Raw genomic sequence first — 22,923 nt, 5'->3', positions numbered from 1 at the left:
GACCAGGCTGGTCTCGAACTCACAGAGATCCGCCTGCCTCTGCCTCCCAAGTGCTGGGATTAAAGGCGTGTGCCACCACCGCCCGGCTATGAATTCTTAAAATAATAATAAATACATAACAATAATGCATGGACTATCTTCGGGACTTGGCCTGATGTTTTAAAAAAAGCAAAAACAAAAAACAAAACAAAACAAAAACTTGCCAGGCATGCTGGTACACGCCTCTAATACCAGAACTTAGGGGTTCAAATCCAGCCTGGTCTACAAAGTGTGTTCTAGGATAGTCAGGAGAACCCTACCTCAAAAAACCAACAGATGGATAGATAGATAGATAGATAGATAGATAGATAGATAGATAGATAATAAAAATAAAATACCATCATCAAAAAGCCAACTTTATAAGGAATATATGTATATATGTCTGTATAATTTTTTTAAAATCCAAAAATTTGAAGTCTGAAAGCCCAAAGATCATGGTGCAGTGCCAAGCAGAACTGTCCCTTGGCTGTGACACTAGGGGTGATGCGATGCTGCGCTGCAATGGTGAGTACCGTGGCCGATGCCACATTCAGTCATTTTGACTAACAGGGAGTCAAAGAAAGCTATGACCCTTCAACCAACAAATTCCAGAGCTCAGACCTCAAACCCCCAGCAGCTTCCAATCAAGGGAACCCTATTCTGCTGTGTAAGACATCTAGCTACCCCACTGGAAAAACCAGTTAGAAAGAGAGGCTGACCCAGCCAGTGTCCAGGTATTCTGGCCAGTCCAGCTTTGAGGAAGCCAGAATCATCCAGCCATAGCAGCTGAGTCTGCTCATGACTGCAGCTGCCCAGGAACCCCAAATTGAGGGGAACCACCCAACCTAGACCAGCTCAGAACACAGAACTGTGGGTCCATAACTTGTTCTGAGTCACTAGGTTTGCAGGAAATTTGTGGTGTAGTCACCTGTAATTAAAATTCCACTCGTGATTGGGCGAGGTGGGAATCCTTTCTATTCCAGGCTTACAGAGAAGGCACCTAGCTTCACACTAGTTAAGTAACCTGCACAGAGTCACAGGGGCTGTCAGTAATTCAGCAGGATTTGAAACCAGGTGTCTCTGACTCTAGACTCCTAGCCCTCAACTTTAAGAAGCCATTTGGCCCTGAAAAGGCAACCCATAGCCATATTCCATCCAGAATGCATTAGTTGACAGGAAAGAATTCCATGATGCTTCTATGAGATTCAGGTCTCCAGAAAACATGTCAGAAGCCTAACAGCGCCTGGAAGGGAAGGCGCATCGAGGTGGGGGACTATTTTAACTCAGGTGTAAGAGTATTTAATTCACACACAGGCTTTCTGTTGGTTGGTTTGTTTTTGAGACAGTGTCTCCATATGTAGCCCTGGCTGACCTGGAACTCAAGAAAATCCACCTGCTTCTGCCTCCACAGTTCTGGGGTTAAGGATGTGTGCCACCTCACTTGACTTTATCAATCACTCTATCTGTCTGTCTATCTGTCTATTTCTACTTATCTCTTTTAAGTGTCTACAGGTCCTGACATGCAAAAGACAGCTTCAGCATCTCCAGGATCCAAATATGGTCCCTGTAGCATGCTGCCGAGGAGTTTAAGTGTCTTAAAGGAGAGGACCAGCCTAAAGTGAACAATTCAAAGTCTGGCCTGACCTTTAGAATGAGTGGCTTTCCTGAAAACCCAAGGAGGAGGCTCCTAGGGTCCCTGCTACCATCATTTGAACTCAACCTTAAATACAAGTTGTGTGATGGTATCCAGGGTGCTTCTGGGAGCTTTTTTCCCCTCCAATAGAAAAGAGGTTTTTAAGTTTGAGGTCTATAATTTAGTTTTAAAGGCTGACTTTTTTGTTTTGTTTTTTGAGACAGGGTTTCTCTGTAGCTTTGGAGCCTGTCCTGGAACTAGCTCTTGTAGAGCAGGCTGGCCTCGAACTCACAGAGATCCGCCTCCACCTCCTGAGTACTGGGATCAAAGGTGTGTGTCACCACTGTCCAGCTAAGACTGACTTTTTTTGTTTTTAGTGTCCCAAAATGTTCACGCCTTTATTGTCACATTTAAAATATGAGACAACCCTAGTGTCTTAGGAGAGCCGTTTGGTTACTTTCTTGTATTGTCATTTTAACTGATTCTTGGCTCCCGGCTGTGTTTTAAATAAATTGTTCTCTGGCTCAGTGTTGTATGGGATGCACTTATCTGTGGCTTCCACAGACCAGATGACCCTAGCAACTTTATTCTGAAGAGAAAAGGCAGCATCAAAAGCATAGGACAGCTCTATTAGCTCATGGCCTGTTTCCCGCTGTGCATTTAACTTCGCCTGCAATTGCTATCCAATCACAGGACCTGGATTCAGATACCAGGACTGGGTATATCCCACAAGTGACTATAAAGCCATATCAGAGAGGAGCAGAGCCAGGAGGAGCCCTGGGACTTCATGGCTTCCAGCTTAGCTGAGAAAATGTCACCCCAAGTTCAGGGACAGACCTCAGTTGAGAGACTACCTCCATAACATCATATTGTAAACAAGCATGTTTTCTTAATTAGTGATTGATGGGGGAGGGCCCAGGCCATCGTGGGTGGTGCTATCCTTGGTCTGGTGGTCCTGGGTTCTATAAGAAAGAAGGCTGAATAAGCCATGTGAAGCAAGCCAGTAAGCAGCACTCCTCCATGGCCTCTGCATCCTGCCCTGTTTGAGTTCCTGTCCTGACTTCCTTCAGTTTTGAACAGCAATGTGGAAGTGTAAGACACACAAACCCTCTCCGCCCCAACTTGCCTTCTGGTCATGTGTTTCATCCCAGCTTAGAAGCCGTAACTAGGAAGGTCTACTGCCGTTCCTGACAGCACATCCCTCCATAATCTGCACTGTGACTATGCTCTGAACCAAGCTTTCTTGCTCTGTGGAAAATCTCTGTGAGCCCTTCCTTTTAAGTCTTCTGTGAACATGTGGCCCAGATCCCCGATAACAGGACCCACACCTCGACTCCCATGGCAGAGAGCAAAGGGAGAACGTAGAGTAGCCAGCTCGCGCAGTAACTGAGCTGCTAGAAGTTTCCTGGTGGGAACATGGATTCAGTACTGTTCAGTGTTCTGTGTTTTGCCATTATGTATATTAATTCTACATAATGTGTTTCATGATTTTCACACATGCATATAATTTTTCTGTTGCTCTGTCATTGTTTTGTTTTGTTTTTCCTTAAGACAGGGTTTCCTTGGTTTCTCTGTGCAGCCCTGGCTGTCCTGTAACTCACTCTGGCCTTGAACTCAGAGATCCATCTGCCTCTGTTCCCCAAGTACTGGGATTAAAAAGGCGTGAGCCATCACCGCCTGGCATGCATTTTTGTCACACTCTCTTCCCATTACTCTTTTGTCCCCTTCATCCCCTTTTTATCCTGAGAATCATCTTTTTAATTTCTTGTCTTTTTTTTTTTTTAATCACCTGTCTGCTTCCTTAGGGTTGTCCACCTGAGCCTGGGTGATGGGTTATCTACAGCGACCTGGGTATCTTTCAGTTGCTACACCACTGAAGAAAATGTCCCTCCCGCTACCATCAACCCTTAACTGACTACAGCAGGTATAGATTGGGTCTTTTGAGTCCCTTTGTCCGTGATGAAATGTCGATGGGCTGCCATCTTGTGCAGACCTTGGGTGGGTAATCACAGCCCTGTGGCTGCCACGGCTCTATGTGACTACCAGAAGACAGGGTTCTCTCTCTCTTTTTTTTTTTACATAGCTTATTTTATTTTTTTAATTAATTAATTAATTTATTAAAGATTTCTGCCTCCTCCCCGCCACCACCTCCCATTTCCCTCCCCCTCCCCCGATCAAGTCCCCCTCCCTCATCAGCTCGAAGAACAATCAGGGTTCCCTGACATGTGGGAAGTCCAAGGACCGCCCACCTCTATCCAGGTCTAGTAATGTGAGCATCCAAACTGCCTAGGCTCCCACAGAACCAGTATGTGCAGTAGGATCAAAAACCCATTGCCCAGCACTTGGGAGGCAAAGGCAGGCGGATCTCTGTGAGTTAGAGACCAGCCTGGTCTACAAGAGCTAGTTCCAGGACAGGCTCCAAAGCCACAGAGAAACCTTGTCTCGAAAAACCAACCAACCAACCAAACAAACAAACAAACAAAAAAAAACATTGCCATTGTTCTTGAGTTCTCAGTAGTCCTCATTGTTCACTATGTTCAGCAAGTCCGGTTTTATCCCATGCTTTTTCAGACCCAGGCCAGCTGGCCTTAGTGGGTTCCCGATAGAACATCCCCATTGTCTCAGTGAGTGGGTGTACCCCTCGCGGTCCTGAGTTCCTTGCTCGTGCTCTCTCTCCTTCTGCTCCTGATTTGGACCTTGAGATTTCTGTCCGGTGCTCCAGTGTGGGTCTCCAGAAGACAGGGTTCTCAACACTCTTCCTCTTACTTTCCTTCTGCCCCTGCTGTGATGCTCCCTGAGCCTTGGAGGTGAGGATACAGAGGCCCCATTTATGGCTGAGTGTTCAACAGTTGCTTATTCTCATCACTTTGACCAGTTATGTGTGTTTACTTACATATGAAATTTCTTTAAAATTTCCTGACATTTAATTATTAGTAATTAATTCAAATATTTAAAAAAAAATCTATGTGCAGGAGGGGCAAGATGGCTCAGAGGCTAAAGGTGGCTGCCGTGCAAGCCTGGACCCATGCAAAGGTGGAAGGAGAGAACTGAGGCCATGAAGTTGACCTCTGACCTCCAAACCAGTGCCACCGTGTGAACGTATACGCACACACACACAGACATACACAGAGACAGCCAAGACAGGGACAGACATACACACACAATCAATTTTAAAAGTCAGATTTTTAAAAAGTACATAAAGCAAAGATGAGCAAAATGTTGCTAACTACAGAAGCTAGATGATTGTACTCAATTTTTCATACATCCCTTCTCCTTTCTGCATAGTGGAGTTATTAGAATAAAAAGAGGGCCTGGAGAGGTGGCTTAGTGCTTAAGAACACTTGTTTCCCGGCCGGGCAATGGTGGTGCACGCCTTTAATCCCAGCACTTGGGAGGCAGAGGTGGGCAGATCTCTGTGAGTTCGAGACCAGCCTGGTCTACAGAGCTAGTTCCGGGACAGGCTCCAAAGCCACAGAGAAACCCTGTCTCGAAAAACCAAAAAACAAAAACAAAAAACAACAAAAAGAACACTTGTTTCCCTTGCAGAGAACTCAGATTTGGTTCCCAGCACCCACAAGATGGCTCAAACCCAGGAGCCATCTAGTTCCAGGGGAGCTGATGTCTCGTGACCTCTGCAAGCACCAGGCATGCATGTGGTCCATAGACACACATGCAGACAGAACATTCATACACATAAAATAGATAAATGCAAAAATAAATAAATAAAGGTGGGGGAGATGGCTCCATGGGCAAAGTGTCTGGCACACAGCAGAGGACCTGAGTCCAGAGCAGCAGAACCCAAGTAAAAACCAGGTAGCTATTGTTAGAACCGATTGAGATGTTTGACAAGTACCCGCCTTAGTGGAAAAACCCGCTCAGACTTAGAACCCACGAGGCTCTGGGCAAGGATGCAGATGTCTTTGTCTTCCTCAGAACTAACATGGGCACTGTGCTATCATATCTAAACAGTGTAAAGGACACACCTCACTGAGGGAATTTGTAAAATTCAGATAGATGCAGGTGCCTTTGATAGATACATGTCTTTTTTTTTTTTTATGGATGGGTCTATCTTTTAAAGGCATCTAATGTCTCTTGTTCTAATTCCACATTCACTCTGGGGTTAATTTCTGATTTTACTCATATGAATGCATTTTTTCAAGACCCAGCATACTCTGACATGATGGTATTAATGCCTCCTCCATTTGGAAGTTGTATTTGTCACTGAAGACAGGCACTTAGAGGCTGGAGAGCAGTCACAAGCACATGCTGCTCTTCCAGAGGAACCTGACCTGACTCCCAGTACCCACATCACATGGCACACAACTGTCCGTAACTCCAGCATCAGGGGATCTGACTTCACAGACACCTATGCTCAAGTGCACATACTCACATACAGACATATAATTAAAAATAATGAAATTAAATCTAAAAAATTAAAATAGGTTTCGGGATTCTGTTATGATCTAAGGTTCTCTGGAGAAGCTACATTTGTGTTAAGAAGCCTGCAGATTTTTGTCCTTGGTTGCCCAGAGCATCAGGATTCTGGAGAAACAGATGTTATAGGTTGAGAACCCAAATCCTCTTGGACTTTTTCCAGCCTTTAAATGTTAATTTGCCTTACCTTTAGTATGCATTCTAACACTCACCTGATATCAGGTGAACTTATTCTGCTGTAAGGCAAAGGGACAACTTGGCTTTCCCTTCTGAAAAGTCACTGTGATGAACTGACAGTAGACAAAATTAATAAGGAAAAATTACACTCTGTACTCTCATGAGTTTGTGTTCACCATGTGCTGTTCGTTACGAGGCAGAGTTGGCGGAATGCAGGCAGGCTTTTAAGAATAAGATTTATTTTTATTATTGTTACAGCATGTGTTTGTGTGTCTGTGTGTGCGTGTGTAAATGCAGGTGCTGGAGGAGTCCAGAAGAGGGTGTCAGATCCCCTGGACCAGGAGTTCCAAGCAGTTAGGAGCCCACTAATGTGGATGCTGGCAACCAAACTCGGGTCCTCTTTGTAAGGGCAGTACTTAATGTTAACCACCAAGCCATTACCGCAGCCCACACGTAGGCAGTTGTTTTAAGGGATTTCAGTGGTTATAAAGGAAAAGACCACAAGAGGACAGACAGTGACTACCGTTGTACATTTATCATGGTGTTCTGAGGAACTGGAGATTCAGGAGGGCCACTCAGGCATGGTGACAGTTCTGTCTTCTGAGATACATTGTGGACTGTGTTTTCTCTTTAGGCATAAAAGAGAAAAAAAGAAGTCAGTCTGATACCTATACACCAACACTCCAGAGGCAGGAGAATCAGCATGAGCTCAAGGCTAGCCTTGGCTACAGTGGAAGATCTTGTTTTACAAGAAAGGCAGAGCTGGGTGGTGGTGGCTCACGCCTTTAATCCCAGCACTTGGGAGCAAGAGGCAAAGGGCTCTCTGTAAAATCAAGGCCAGCCTGGTCTACAGAGTGAGTTTCATTCAGTATAGCCAAAGCCACACAGAGAAACCCTGTCTCACAAAAACAAAAACAAAGACAAAAACAAAACAAAACAGAAAAAGGCAGAAAGAGAAAGGAAGGTGGGGATGTATCTTTCATATTTGAACATATACACTATATTGGCGTATATATTCTCTGCATATGTGTAAAATAGGAAAAAACCAGTTGGCAGCAGGGAAGAGCAGGAAGAGGTCGGCTGGATCTTTGCTCTAAAACTAGCTTCTCCTCAGCACACCAAAGTGTCACATTTTGAAGAAGCTGAGGTTAAAGTCACTGTTACAGAATAAATTTCACTCCCACAAAACTTAGATATCTGGGTGTGGTGACACTAGCCTATAGTCCCAGCATTTAGGTAGAGGTGGGGGATCAGGATTAGTACATCAAGGCTAGTCTAAGGACACACCAGGTTTGAGGGCAGCCTGGGCTACAGGCTTTTGTCTCAAAAACAAAAACAGGACCCCAAAACAAGGCACTGGAAATGTAGAACAGTTGGTAGAATGTTTGCCAAGCATGCACAGACCCTGGGTTCCATCCTATCACCCCAATTAACCATATGTGGTGGTTACCTTTAATCCCATCACTCAGGAGGCAGAGGCAGGTGTATCTCTGTGAATTCAAGGCTAGTCTGATCTACAGAGCGAGTTCCAGGACAGCCAAGGCTGACAAAGAAACCCTGTCTTGAGAAACCAAAACACACACTCAAAAATAAAATAATTATTAAAAATTCTGGGTCATCCTCAGCTATGTATTGACATTTCTAGTCAGTTTGAGACCCTGTCTCAACAAAACAAAAATTAAATACACAAACAGATAGCTTGTAAGTTGAAATGCTAGCTGCTAATATCTCGCTCACATGATTGCAGAGACTGGAACTTTAAAGCAGTGATTAAGCTGAAATGAAGTCATGAGGACAGGTTCTAATCCAACATGGCCGATGTCCTTGTTAGTCGAGGACCTTTGGACACAGATGTGGAGGTGATGTGAAGACAGAGAGGGCCGTGCACAAGCCAAGGACAGGCACTTCTGAAGGAGCTCTCACCTTGCTGAGCTCAGGCTTCTGGTGTCCAGAGCTGAGAAAAGCCATGCTCTGTTGTCCAGATTGCTAGTGTTAAAGGTTGAGTTAAAAGGGCTAGGGACACAGGGGAAGATAAACAGGAGGGCTTAGAGCTGGGTACGGATAGCTGAGCTTCCCAGATAAGAGGCTCCTGGAAAAACAATGTTGTTTTTCACAGATGGACCCTCACTGAAGAGCATGGAAGGCACCTTTGCCCTTGCTTCGAGTCAGTGTCTAAATATTCAGGGGAGTGCTCACAACTTTGTACACATTCTTGCATCGGTGTTGCTCATCCCAGCAGACTGAAGTACGGGTAAGAGCAGATACTAAGAAAGCCCCCAGCTATTCGTGGAGGAAGATCACAGACGGCCTCAAGGTAGGCCCTGTTCAGTCTAACCTCCTTTCTCCAGGCTGCTCGTTCCATTTGCTTCCTCTGGCCTACTGAGGAGTAACCTTGAAGGGTTGGGGAAGTGACTCAGTAGGTAAATGTCACTTACTAGGCAAATGTGAGGACCTGAGTTAGAATCTCCAGCACTCCTGTCAAAAAAAGCCAGGCATAGCCTCTAGTGCCCGGAACCCTGGTGCTGGGCATGGGGTGGAGGGAGAAAGGCAGGTCCTCAGGTTATGTGGCCAGTCATAACTGAACAGGAAGCTTTAGGTTGAATGAAAGAGCCTGTCTCCAGGGATTAGGGAGAGGGGTGACAGAGCAGGGGCTTGTCTTTCTTAGGAGGCCAAGGGTTAACACACCCAGGCATGGTGCATCACAATGTGCGCGCACACACACACACACACACACACACACACACACACACACATACACACACACACACAAAGAATAAACCTTTGTCATTTGCCTACTCTGCCTGTGCCTTGATGTGAATTCCTCTCCTCCTGGAGTATGAGAACCCGGACTGCTGCCCAGGTTGGAATCAGAGGGAACACAGGAGACTTCTCCCCTCATCTGTGGCAAAGTTGACCCAGTTCTGTAGGATTTTACAGTAACGTGGAAAGTAATTGTGACTTAACAGAAGAAAATGGCTGGGCCTGGTAGCGCACGCCTTTAATCCCAGCAGTTAGGCTGCAGAGGCAGATGCATCTCTGTGAGTTTGAGGTCAGCATACACACATAGTGAGTTCCACAGTTCCGGAACAGTCAGAGCTACATGGTGAGACCCTATCAGTCTCTCTTAAAAAAAAAAAATAAAGTAAAATAAAATAAATAAAAATAAAAATAGAAAGAAAGAAAAGAAGAAAGAAAATGGTTCATTCTGAGCCCAGCATAAGTGAACATGACCCAAGTGCCTAGATTCCAGTTACCCTGATTGACAAGCGTCACTGGGAAGAGGTTTTGTCATAGTATCATATGACGGAAAAGTCATAAATCAATATCCTTACCAGGTTAACTTGGGGTATACCCGAGCAGGTGGGCTATAGCTACACAATGACATCTTTCTCATGGGTTTTGTGTGTTTACTTCTGAAGGGTTCTTTTAGATTTTTAAGTTTGAGGTATATGAGTACTAGCCCACATGTATATCTGCGTTCTGTGTGCATGCAGTCCCCGAGGAAGTCAGAAGAAGGGGCCAGGTCTCCTAGAACTGGAGTTCCAGATGGTTGTGAATGGTCATGGAGCTGCTGGCCACCAAACCCGGCTCATCTGCAAGAGCAACCAGTGCTCTAGAGGGCTGAAGTAGCCCCCAGCCTTACCTTTACAGCATGTTTACTTTTAGGTGGGTGGTGTAGCTTCTTCCCAGAATTCCAGCTCACCTGTGCTGGGGTAGCCTGAGCTAACTAAGGTGGTGTGTGTCCAGTCCTGTCGGACCTCTGCCCCTCTCTGCTTTGTCCACTCTTCCACGGCTCTTCTTGCAGCAGCCATGTGCTAAACCTAGGAGTTGAATACATTTTCTTCTGCTTCAGGGATGAGCTGCACCTTGGCATTTGTCTCGGCCAGAATCTCAGGATAATTTAATAGGGATTTTGGGGGGTGTCTCTTGACTTGAAGAGTGAAATGTGGCGTAGCTTAGGAGAGGCAGTGATGGGATCTTTCTTAGACTCTGAAAACTAAATGAGTTACATTTAGATAGTCACTATCAGGGATAGTCACGTTCTTCCTGGAGCTGCCATGGGGGACAGTCATGTTCTGCCTAGATCCCGGGTCAGGAATGAAGATCTTAGGAGCCTCTTCAATTCCCCCCTGACTGTCAGGAACTCTGAGGGCAGATCTCTGTGATCTCTTGGTACTGGAAAAAACTGCTTCTCCTAAGTCCCTGTCCTTTGGGGGCTGGCCTGCAGCCAGTGACTGACAAATGTTGAAAGATAACTGTTGTCCTCAGCTGTGGACAACTCTGAAGGCCATCTACCTAAAGGACAGTTCCTAGTGTCCGCTGAGGCCTTGGCTGGGTCTGTTCGGCAGCTCCTAGTCTCCTGTTTCATAGTCCTGTCTCCCTCAGGTGTTGGTCCCGAGAGCACTTGCTAATAAATTCCCGGGAACTAACTTCTGGGTGTGTGTGTGTGTGTGTGTTATTTTTTGAAAATGCAGCCTGGAAATTAACTACCATTTTCTTCTACGTTTATAGCTGTTCATACAAACAAAAGAAGAAATGTGTCAAATTCACATTAATTATGTTTACTTTGTAATATAAATTCAGTGAAGGAATGAGGGGGCACAGGGTTGTATGGAGGTGGGGGAATAGGTAGTAATTACTGAATTGTGAAGAAACATTAATTAGTACCATGAATTTAAAATCGAGTTCATTCTATTTTGGTTACAATAAATAACGTGGAGCGTTTTGAGGATTTCAGTAAATTAGCATGGTGCCAGGCAAGGTGTGCAAACTGGCCTTGTGTTTGTTATGCGCTTGTATTTTATTATTTTGTTCGTTTGATGGTACTATCATTGAACAGGGAACCTCACACAGGCAGAGTACACACTCCGTCACTGAATTACGCCCCCGCCCCTCCCTTCAGTCACGACCATGGGCTTGGGCTGACTCTCAGAAGGGGTGCCAGATCAAAGGCCTCCTGTGAGAGGGGCAGAGCAACCTCCCTTTTGGCAGCTTCATCTCTAAATGTGTCTGAGGGAGATAAGGAGATAATGGGGTGAGACCTCCATGCCCAGCAAGCAGACAGCCCCCATCAGGCGGGATACTTTCTCTTCATTTTGCTTTTAACAGAAAGCAAAGAGTGACACCCTAAAGAGAAGGTCTAAGGAGAAGGTGGGGGCCAGGTTAACAGTGAGTAGGAAGGTGCTTCAGGCCTTGAAGGGAAGGTAGTAGAGACGCAGTAGGGTGGTTAACTACCAAGTTTGTTCTTTTTCTTTTTTTGTTTTGTTTTTGTTTTTCTTTTCTTTTCAAGACAGGGTTTCTCTATGAAGCCTGGCTGTCCTGGAACTCACTCTGTAGATCAGGCTGGCCTTGAACTCAGAGATCTAGCTGCCTTTACTTCCCAACTGTTGGGATTAAAGGTGTGCACCACCACTGCCCAGCTAACTTTTTTTTAATGTGTTTGTGTGGGTATAAGTCATATGTGGGTATCCACAGAGGCCAGAAGAGGGTGACAGACCCCTTAGAGCTGTGCTAACGGTATTCTGAGCTGCGCGGCCTGGAACCAGCCTGGGGCATCCTGGAGAAGCCGCAATGCTCTCAAGAGCGCTTGCCCAATGGTGCCCCTTTGACTGGATTCATAAACTTTCTGTTCTCCCGACTACCCTAAAATTTTTTGTTTGTTTTGTTTTGTGATACAGTGTTTCTCTGTAGCTTTGGAGCCTGTCCTGGAACTCGCTCTGTAGACCAGGCTGGCCTCGAACTCAGAGATCCGCCCGGCTCTGCCTCCTGAGTGCTGGGATTAAAGGCGAGCACCACCACTGCCTGGCTACCCTCAAACTTTTTATGCAGTCAAGGATGTCCTGGAACTCTTGGTTCTCCTGCCCCTACCTCCCAAGGTCTGGAGTTACAGGGGTGTGCTACCATGTTTTTATTTTATACTTTTATTTTTTCTGAACCATCTTGTGTTGGTGGTGAGAAATGAAGATAGTGGTCTTGAATCGCAAGTTTCTGTCCATCATCAATACCTTGGTGTAGTTGATTATTTTTTTCTCTTTTGGGGGCCCGCCACCCAGCTCCCAGATAGACACACAGAGACTTATTTTTACTTATGAATGTTGGCCTTAGCTTGGCTTGTTTCTAGCCAGCTTTCGTTAACTTAAATTATCCCATCTACCCTTTGCCTCTGGTCTTGTATTTTTCCTTCTTCTATATATTCCTCTTCCCTTCCTATTCCGTGTCTGGCTGTGTGGTTGCCTCAGCATCTTCCTCTCCTCCTCTTTTTGTTCCTCCCTTCTTGTCTCTATTCGCTCTGCCTGGTAGCCCTGTCTTTCCCTTCCCTGCCTTGCTATTGGCCATTCAGCTCTTTATTAGATCAATCAGGAGTTTTAGACAGGTGAAGCTTCACAGAGTTAAACAAATGCAACATAAAAGAATGCGACACATCTTTAACTAATATCCCACAGCACCTAGGTTAGATTTCATAGCTGTATGGTTCCTTTTAGTTGTTAAAATTCAATCAGCTTTAATTCCAGTGTTGACTGATGGGTTGTTGGTGTGGATGAGAGTATGTATGTGCTTGTGTGTGCTCAGATCCGCCTGCCTGTGCCTGCTCACACTCTCAGAGGCCAGAGGAGGATGCTGGGTGTCCTGCTCCATCACTCTCTCCAACACATCTTTAGAAAGGGTTTTTTTCTCTGAATCTGGAGCTGGTTGGTGGCTGGCTAGTCTTAGTGGTCCTCCTGTTTCTGCTGACCACAGTGTTGGGGTAACAGGTGTGTGTGTGTGAGAGACCATGGCCAGCTTTTTACATGAGTGCTGGAATCTGAACTCAGATCCTCAAGCTTTGGGAGAAAGAACTCTTCCTTACTGAGATACCTCTTCAGCGCTCCATACTGACGCAAGGCCCTGGGACCTCTCATTTCCTCTGCCTAAGAGTCTTCCTATTTGCTGAATTAATTTATTCTTTAGATTTCAAGCCATCTTTCTCAGGGAAGCCTTCCCTAACCACACAATCATTATATCACATAGTCAAAATTTGTTGCTTAGGAGGTGGCCTACATCTACAATACAATACTTGGGACACAGAGGTAGGAGGATCAGGAGTTCAATATCAGCCTCAGCTACACAGTGAGCTCAGAGTCAGTCTGGGTGGCGTGAGACTCTGTTCCAAAACCAGACAAACTCAAAACCTAAAGCAAAACAAAGAATTCTTTTCTATTCTAGTTCTAAGAGAGAAAAAAAAAGGCAAATGGATCTAGCATTATGAGGAAAGTTAACTGGCTCACATAACTGAAATGCTCATGGATTTTTGGCATGAGTGTGGGGCTTTAAATGACTGTTCTTTGGAATCTGTGTTTTCTGCCTCTGCTGTCTTCTGTTAGCTCTAGTCTCAGGTACGCTCTTATGTGAGGGCTACTAGATGTCCCCAGTGCATTCTTTTAGATTAGCCACTATTCATAATTTTTTTTTTTGTTAGAGACAGGGTTTCTCTGTGTATCCTTGACTGTCCTCAAACTCACAGTGACCCACGTGCCTCTGCCTCCTGAGTGCCAAGATTAAAGACACCACTGCCTAGCAACTTTTTTAATTTTTATTTTTTTATTTTTTTGGTTTTTCGAGTCAGGGTTTCTCTGTGGTTTTGGAGCCTGTCCTGGAACTAGCTCTTGTAGACCAGGCTGGTCTCGAACTCACAGAGATTCGCCTGCCTCTGCCTCCCGAGTACTGGGATTAAAGGCGTGAGCCACCAGGTTTTATGTAGCCCAGACTGGTCTAGAACTTGCTATGTATTGGAAGATTACCCTAAACTCTAGGTCTTCCTGTCTTCTATAGATGATCAACACCAAGCCTGACCAAACTGAGCCATTCAACTAGAGAACCTTAATGATTCTGTGGTCTCTCTCTCTCTCTCTCTCTCTCTCTTTCGTTGGCCTGGCTTGAAGTACATGGAATGTTCTTGAATCAACCACTGTGGTCATGAGAAAGGACTCCTATTAGTTAGGAGTAGGTCATGTGACCAGCAGTGACTTTAGTGAGGTCAGCCCCCCTGTACTTGGAAATGTGGTTCCCAGGATAATACTAAAGCAAGATTTCCAGCAGAGGGAGTGCTGAAGCAGATGTCCACTCCATCTCTGGGGACCTCTGTGATGCAGCCCGATAGCACCATGTGCTTTAGTTAGTTAATACTAATATAGTTGTCTTAGTTAGGGTTTCTATTGCTGCAACGAAGCACCATGAACAAAAACCAAGCTGGGGCAGAAAGGGTTTGCTTGACTTACACTTCCACATTGCTGTTCATCACTGAAGGAAGTCAGGACAGGAACTCAGACAGGGCTGGAACCTGGAGGCAGGAGCTGATGCAGAGGCGACGGAGGATGACGCTCACCGACTTGCTTCTCCTGGCGTGCTCATCAGCTCAGTCTGCTTTCTTATAGGACCCAGGACCAACAACAGTTCAGGGATGGCGCCAACCCCCATGGGACTGGGTCCTCCCTACCTCATTGATCTCTTCTTGAGAAAACGCCTTACAGCTGGATCTCATGGAGGCATTTCCTCAACTGAGGCTCCTTCCTCTCTGATGACTCTACCTTGTGTCACACAATTTGACACACAAAACCAGTCAGCACAATAACATATACTATTATTAATTAATAATATATGATGATAAAAATATTTTTAAAGACTCAAATTCTACAGGATTTTGGTGGAATAAAAAATATGATGTCAGGGGCTAGCAAGATGGTTCATCCAGTAAAGGTGCTTGCTGCCAAGATTGACGATCTGAGTTCAAACCCCAGGGAACACATGGCGGACAGGTCAACTCCCACAAGTTGTCCTCTAGGTTCTGTGCACACCTGTGGCACACACACACATACATACATACATGCACACAAACACACACAGAGGTGTAAGCATATACAAACAAACAATAAATAAATGTAAAGTTTTTAAAAGAAGTAGAGACTGGAGGTAAATTCTTGTTTTGGGTTTCAGCTTCATCTGTCTCCCTTGTAGTCAAAGGTCTACATTGTGATGTAGGAATTTTCTCTATTAAAGGTCAGAAAGTGAGGCCCTATGGAATGGAATGTATAGATATTTGCATAGTTACAACTGAAGAAGAGTTTCAGCTGGGGAGGCAACTGGAACACCTTCTGCCCCGGGGAGGTAGTGAATAGCCACTTTCCTAGCAATCAAGTGGTGGCAATTTCTGCTGTTTGTTAAATTCTTAAACTATGCCAGACCCTTTGTGTTTGTTATCTGACTGAGTCCTCCAGAGTCCTGTGAAACCACGTATTGTTTCCATTTCACAAACGTGGGAAGGAAATCTTCAGCCAATTCATTAACTGCAACGGATTAGTAACAGTCGACCTGAATGAGTGTTGAAATCCAGATCTAATTCCCAAACCACTGTGACGTACAATCTCAAAGACATCCAATCACGACTCATTCCTTAATTAGCAGATGTTCATCATGTGACCCCTGGAAGTGGACGGTCAATGCACAAAGAAGTAGGTAAGCATCAAGCATCAATCAGCTCACTCAAGCAGTTTTGGCGGCAAGTGCCTTTACCCAAGGATCATCATAGTCTTTCTTCTATCAAAATCTTGTAGGGTTTGAGTTTTTATTAGCTTACATATGTTTGGTTAAAAGCATCACCTCAGCTCCCTGGCATTCATTTTTGGAATGTTAGGTGGAAAGTTCCATTTCAAAGCTCCCTCCCCGGGCGTTGCCTCCGTCCAAACTCCATCCCTGAGAAAGCCAGTCTAATGGTGACCCCTCCCCAGGGAGGGTCAAGACCATTCCCACAGGCTATTTGAAAATGAACGTGTTTTTTTTCTCGTCATGTTTTCCTGGGGCCATCCAGGAGTGTTGGCAGCCATTAAACCTGGGTATCTTTTAATTCGATCTGATTTGGTCTGATTATTTGCATTGGCGGAGAGGTTTTTGGCCAGGAAAAATACTTAACATTTGGAGGTCCCACCACGGGGCACTGTCTTTCCCACTGAGCCAGCATTATGTGTTGGAAAATGCCCTTCTTGCCCGTGCTCTTCACCAGGCTAAGATTGGCTTCATCTTGGTGAATTCCCCTTTTTCAAGTATGCGCTACTAGGGCCCAGGGCCATTTATTTACATTTACATTTGTTGATTTTCGGGCTATCCTGTGAAAGTCATAGTCTGTGCCAGGTGCCCAACACAAGCAGTGAGACAGTTCTCGCTGAGGTGGGATCGTGTGGGTAGAGACGTCTGTCACTCATTTCTCACAACCCCCTGTTTTTGACTCAAGAGTCTTTTCATGGTGGACACATTGTGACAGGCTTGAGTCCCAAGATTTGGCATATACTTGTAAAAAAAAAAATGGGCTCTTGCAACCAAAGCCTGATCTCCAAATAACCTTGGGCTGCCTTTTACAAAAATCCTTTTAAATTGGGGCTAACACCCCCACTTCCTTTCCCCCTCCCCTCTCTCACTGTTTGTTCTCTACAACGGATCTGTCTCTGTCCCCCCTCCATCCTTTCACTCTAAAACTCGTAGGTGCCCTTCTTTGTTTTTGTTCCCTCTTGCAGCATCTGCTAATCTGGTCCTTAATGGAATCACCTGTAGAGATGAGGCGAGCAGGCCTAGTTGCTTATTTCTTGTTTACTTAGGTAATATTAGATCCTTCTGGAGTCTTTGATGGAGTTAAAAATGGTTCTTTATAGTTATAGTTTTCCTTTGTTATGGTAAAAGATAAAATAGATCTAAATATTGTAACTGTAATTCTTGCTTGATAAATGTTTTGTTATATGTAATTTTACTATGTTAAAATGAAAGCCTTTCTTTTTTGTTTAAACAGACAAAGGGGAAATGATGTAGGTGGGTCATCTGTCTATGTGTTATTTTCATTAATTAATAAAGAAAACTGCTTGGCCTGATAGGGAAAAATTTAGATAGGCGGAGTAGACCAAACAGAATGCTGGAAAGAAGGGAAGTGAGGCAGACGCTATAGCTCTCCTCTCCAAGATGGTCGCAGGTTAAGATCCTTCCCAGTAAGCCACCACCTTGTGATGCTACACTCATTATTAGAAATGGGTTAATCAGGATGTGAGAGTTAGCCAGTAAGAGGCTAGAGCTAATGGGCCAAGCAGTGTTTAAAAAAATGCAATTTGTGTGTTGTTATTTTGGGGCATAAACTAGCCAGGTGTGTGGGAGCTGGGCGGGAACACAGCCCGCAGCTCCATCTACAATCACCTGTGTGCTTCCCTGGCTTCTGTGCGACCTACCTACACAGGGATTTTGAAGTTGGTCAGCTAACACAGGTTCCTAAAAAAGTTTTATTTGTCTGTCTGTTAGAGTAATGTGGCCGCAGTAGTCTTATGTTTGTGTATGTGGGTGTGTTTCCACAATATGCTTGCCTTACTTCTCTGTGTGTATGTGCGCATGTTTTAAGATCTGTGAAACTTATAACTCCAGATTACAATAGCTCTGGAAAACTACAAACATGTAGGTAACCCCCATTTTGACCTCACCGCCATTGTGGTAAGAGTACCCATGTGTGCTACTATTCTTTGACTTATTTAAATATTCCTTTTAATCTTCTTACATTTACTAGCATTGGTAAACTGCAATTAATTGGGTAAAGTACATGTCTAAATTTAACATATATATATATATATATATATATATATATATATATATGTCTAGTTTAAATATAACTAACAGGTAATGGTACCCAATTCTCAAGTGCCTTTACAGATTTGAGAGTAAGGCATTTAACAAAAGAGCTTCTAGCACAGAGACATGACAGCTCCTGAAGCATCCTATAGCTCCTTCAAGAAGATACAAAAGATCTTCTGCCTCGAGGCTTGCCTTTGGGTATGGCAAAGCCACCCACACAGCCAAAAGCAGCCTTCTACCCCTTCAGTTTCCTGGATGCTATACCAGGGATCAATCTTATCTTCCTGCCAAGACAGGCAGACTAAATCTTTCCCCTGCAGGAAAATCTTTGCTCCTCTTGTACTCAGCAGCTAATGGCAAGCACTGCTTCTAAGGCTGGTGTTCTCCAAGGACTAAGGAGAGACTTGGTATTGCCTGTGTAGCTAAACAAGCCATCTCATTTCTGCTCATTTATTTCTCTTAGATCTGTCTAATGGCATTTTATGACTTAAGGTACTGGTAGTTCATTATCTCATTTGTTAAGTTTCCTGTTAAAAATACAGACAGGTGTGCCTCTTTCACAGGCTTCATAGTCCAGGATTAACAGGTTTCAGGTCTATCTTAAATGATCCAAAGTTCTATCCCTGCAAGTTCCTAAAAAAGTTCTCCAAAGCATATTTTAACCCCACCCATTTTCAAGCATATTTTACAGGTCACTCCTGCTGTCTGGGTCAAGACCACTCACAAAGGACCCTTCAGATAACGCCAACACCTGGGACTTCACCATGCTCTCTTGGCTCAAGGACACCTACAAACTAAAATCTGGTTTTATCTGCTTTCATGTCCCACTTATACACCTGAGCCTCACCTGTACAACCAGGGCACTTCTTTGTCCTATTCTTTCTCATCTCCCTCAAGAAACAGCTGCCTGAAGTCTCCAGGATGACAATGAACTGGATGCTGCTCCAGCCACACCTCTTGCTGAGCATGAGCCCACCAACTCCCAGCTCTCCCCCTCCCACATGGCTCCATGCCCACAGGAAGTAGTCAGACCTGAACCAATGCCCCTTTATCCAAAGAAAGTCTGGAATGTTTGGTTAACAGCATCCCTTTATATAACCCCTTTATATAAAGAGTCTAGATTGTTGAGTTAGGGGGCTTCACCCCAGCCCCCTGGCATCCATTTTTGGAATGTTGTGCGGAAAGTTCCATTTCAAAGCTCCCTCCTCTGGGAGTTGCCTCAGTCTAAACTCCACCTCTGAGAAAGCCCCCCAAATGGTGACCCATCCCCAGGGAGGGTCAAGACCACTCCCACATGCTATTTAAACTGCACCCCAGAAAATGAACATGTGGTCTCCCCTTTTCCCTCTTTCCCTCTCTTTGCTTTCCCAGGGCCACCTGGGAGTGCTGGCAGCCATTAAACCTGGGTATCTTTTAATTCAGTCTGATTTGGTCTGATTGGGATTATTTGCATTGGTGGAGAGGTTTGTTGGCCAGGAAAAATTCTTAACAATATAATTACATATAATAATATCTTATTATGACATTTTCATTTTGATGATGTTTATTTTCATCTCACTTTACCCTCTCTTGGCCCCTTCCCCCTGCAGTACCTGTTTCCTCTTCCCAATTAGCCTCTTTTTTCTCCTTTTCTTTAACCTCTGGCACCAGGCTCACTTTGCTGAATTATTTCTAAGACTTATTTTGGTGGTTTATTGGTGATTTTATTTATTTACTAATTCCTATAATTACAAATTACATATGTAATTTGACCCCAATCATCCCATTGTCTTTTTTAATGAAAAGATATGCATCAAATACTTTAAATATTTATTTATGTGCCTGAGTATGTTTAGCCAGCATATGTGCCTATATACCATGTGAATGCAGTGCCTGAGGAGGCCAGAAGAGGGCATCAGATCCTTTGGCACTGGAGTTAACAGATGGCTGTGAGCCACCATGTGGGTGCTAGGAATCAAAACCCATTTTCTGAAAGAGCAAAAAAGTACTCTTTTTTGTGTGTATGTTTTTGTTTTTTGGAGATAGGGTTTATCTGTGTAGCCCTGGCTGTCCTGAAACTTGCTTTGTTGACCAAGCTGGCCTCAAACTCACAGAGATGCCTACCTCTGCCACCTGCCTGCTGGGATTAAAGGTATACACCACTACTACCCAGCAAGAGCTGTGCTCTTAACCATGGAATTATTTCTCGGCCCCCCCCTTCTTGTATCATTTCCCTTTTCTTCCTACCAAACTCTCTCCCACGAGCTTTCTACTTTCATGTCTTTCTTTGGTGTTTCCCCATATTTAATTAGAGTCCTTTGAATGACAGTATTGGTGGGTATTATTTATTTCTGCAAGGGCAATTTACCAGTGGCTGTACCACTGAAAAATGGCTTGTATTTGTATATGTGTGAACCAGTGAGTTTCTTGGGAATTGTTTACAGGAGCCTGGGTGTAGTAATAAGAGTGGCGGCGGGGCATGCGTCCCCAACACCCCAGCCGCCTGCCCGGCTAGCTTATGCCCCGAAATAATTACACGGACACTGTATTCTTTTAAACACTGCTTGGCCCATTCTCTTCTAGGCTAATTCTCACATATTAATTTAGCCCATTTCTAATAATCTGTGAGAACCGGTCTTACCGGGAAGATTCTAGCCTATGTCCATCCTGGGTCGGACCTTCATCCCGGGAGCGGGGCATGGCGTCTCTGCTGAGGCGTCTGCTCCGGAGAGCAGAGCTGTGGAGTCTCTGAGCTCACTTCCTCTTCCTCCCAGCGTTCTGTTCTGTTTACTCCTCCCACCTATCCTCTAATCAATAAAATGGGCCAGGGCAGTTCCTTTATTAGCCAATGACCTTCCTCCATCACCTGGGTACCTTAAAGGAGAATATTTTTCCCTTCTCTATCAACCATGAACTTCCTGTAAGTCCACTCCTCATGTGGCAGGATGGATGACAGGCCCAATCTCAGACAGAATGTACAGGTAACACAGATGCTCCAAGTCTAGCCTCCACTTCCATTTTCTTCCCTTGTTTCCCTTGTTTTCATGATGCTGTAATGAAAATTTCATCCTGTAATGGTCTGTACTGTCCCTTTAAGAGACAAGCCCCACTTGCTCCCTCACTGTCTGCTGAGGCAAGCTGATCTTCCATCTCCTTTTGGCCTGAGTTCTCTCTTTCCCGTCTCTCTCCCAAAGAGGTAGCTTCTCCTCTCTTCTCTCCCACCTCTCTGTTTCTCTTTTCTTTCTTTCTTTCTTTCTTTCTTTCCTTTCTTTCTTTCGCTCTCTCTCTCTTTCTCTCTCTTTCTCCCTCTCACTCTCCCCCTCTCTCTGCTCTTCCCCCTTCTCCCCTTCCCCCTTTCCCTTTCCCCTCCATAACCCACTAAATATTCCCTTTCCCCTCCATAACCCACTAAATAAATATTCACTTTCTCTGCATGGCATGCCTATTTGTCTCTGTCTCTCACCCACTGCCTCCTACCTGCCTAGTACCCACAGAGGCTTCCGGTGGTGGGACCGGCTGCTCCTTGTGGCCTACCATGTTCTCCCACCCACTGCTGCCCTAAACCACTGCAGTGGTCTGCTGTGCTCCTCAGGTAACTGCGCCTCTGTGTTTTACCATTACTCATCCCATATCCAATTATCCAGTGAGCTGCAAAAACTAGGAGATGGATATGTGTTTCTGACCAGCGTGAAGTGCCATAGACACCTGGTTCAATAAACTGTGAACTAAAATCATGACTGGGTTGAGTGAGTCAAAGCTAAAGGCGCCTTTCTGGGTACCCCTGGTTGTGCTGAAACTGTCCCCTGGGAATCATGGAGCTACCTCCTTCCTCCCCAACTGTCAGGGTATGATGGTTTGAATGAAAATGGCCCCAAAAGGCTTAAAGGAAGTGGCACTATTAGGAGGTGTGGCCTGGTTGGAAGAAGTATGTCACTAGGGACAATACTAAGTAAGGACAGAGATGTAAGGGCTATGAGCACTGTCAGCGGAACACATAGCATATTGAACCACAGAAAGACTAACTGTTGCGAGCCAGTGTAGTAGTTACCATTTTATCACTGTGAAGAGATACCATGGCCAAGGCAAATCTTACAGAAAGAAAGCATTTAACTGGGGCTTGCTTACAGTTTCAGAAGTTTAGTCTACGGCTGGCATATGGGGGAGGGGGCATGGCAGAAGGCAGGCAGACATGGTGGTCTAGAGTTCTACTCCTGGATCTGCAGGCAGAAGGAAGAGAGAGAGTCACTGGGCCTGGTCTGGGCTTTTGAAACTTCAAAGCCTACTCCAGGGACATATACTTCCTCTAAAAAGGCCACCTCTCCTAAGCCTTTCAAATAGTGCCAATCCCTGGTGACCAAGCATTCATACATAGGAGCCTTTGCAGGACATTCTTATTCAAACCACCACAGCCAAGTCGTCAAGGAAAACAAGGACGATGACTAGCCATAATGTGAAACAAAAATAAAACTACATTAAAAGTTTTCATAAAGTCCTATATAAAGCCAGGCATGCTGGCATATGCCTGTCATCCCAGCACTCTTGAGACAGAATCAGGATGATGAGGAGTTGAAGGCTAAACACTAATCCAGAAAGCCAGAGAGAAAAATACAGATATAAGTAGTAAGGCATGCTCAGTATGAATAAGTTTAAATATTATTTTGTTCTTTTTGGAAAAGGATTTGTTTATTTTATGTGTATGATAATTTTGCCTGCGTGCATGTATGAATGTGCACTATATATGTGCCTATTGTACAAGGTTGTGAGCTATCATGTAGATTCTGGGGAACCAAACCTGGGTCCTCTGTGAGGGTGGCCAGTGCTCTTAACCACTGAGCTATCTCTCCAGTTCCACCTTGTAAATGTTATTTTAAACATAATTTCATTCTTTGTAATACTCCTTCCAGGAGAATACAGGGAACTAAAGAGACACTCTTCAGGGGAGGCATACAGCAGGCTTAGCTACTTGATGTGAAGGCCCATGAGGAGGAAGGACCTGGGGAAGCTCCAAGGTCTTCAACAGCATGATGGACGAGCAGCAGAGCTGTCTATGT

The sequence above is a fragment of the Microtus oregoni genome, unplaced genomic scaffold (assembly GCF_018167655.1).
Source record: "Microtus oregoni isolate MIOR12 unplaced genomic scaffold, Mior012 000014F_ref0000157, whole genome shotgun sequence".
Classification (NCBI taxonomy): Eukaryota; Metazoa; Chordata; class Mammalia; order Rodentia; family Cricetidae; genus Microtus; species Microtus oregoni.
The sequence above is the reverse complement of the archived record's forward strand: the minus strand, read 5'-3'. Positions refer to the sequence as shown.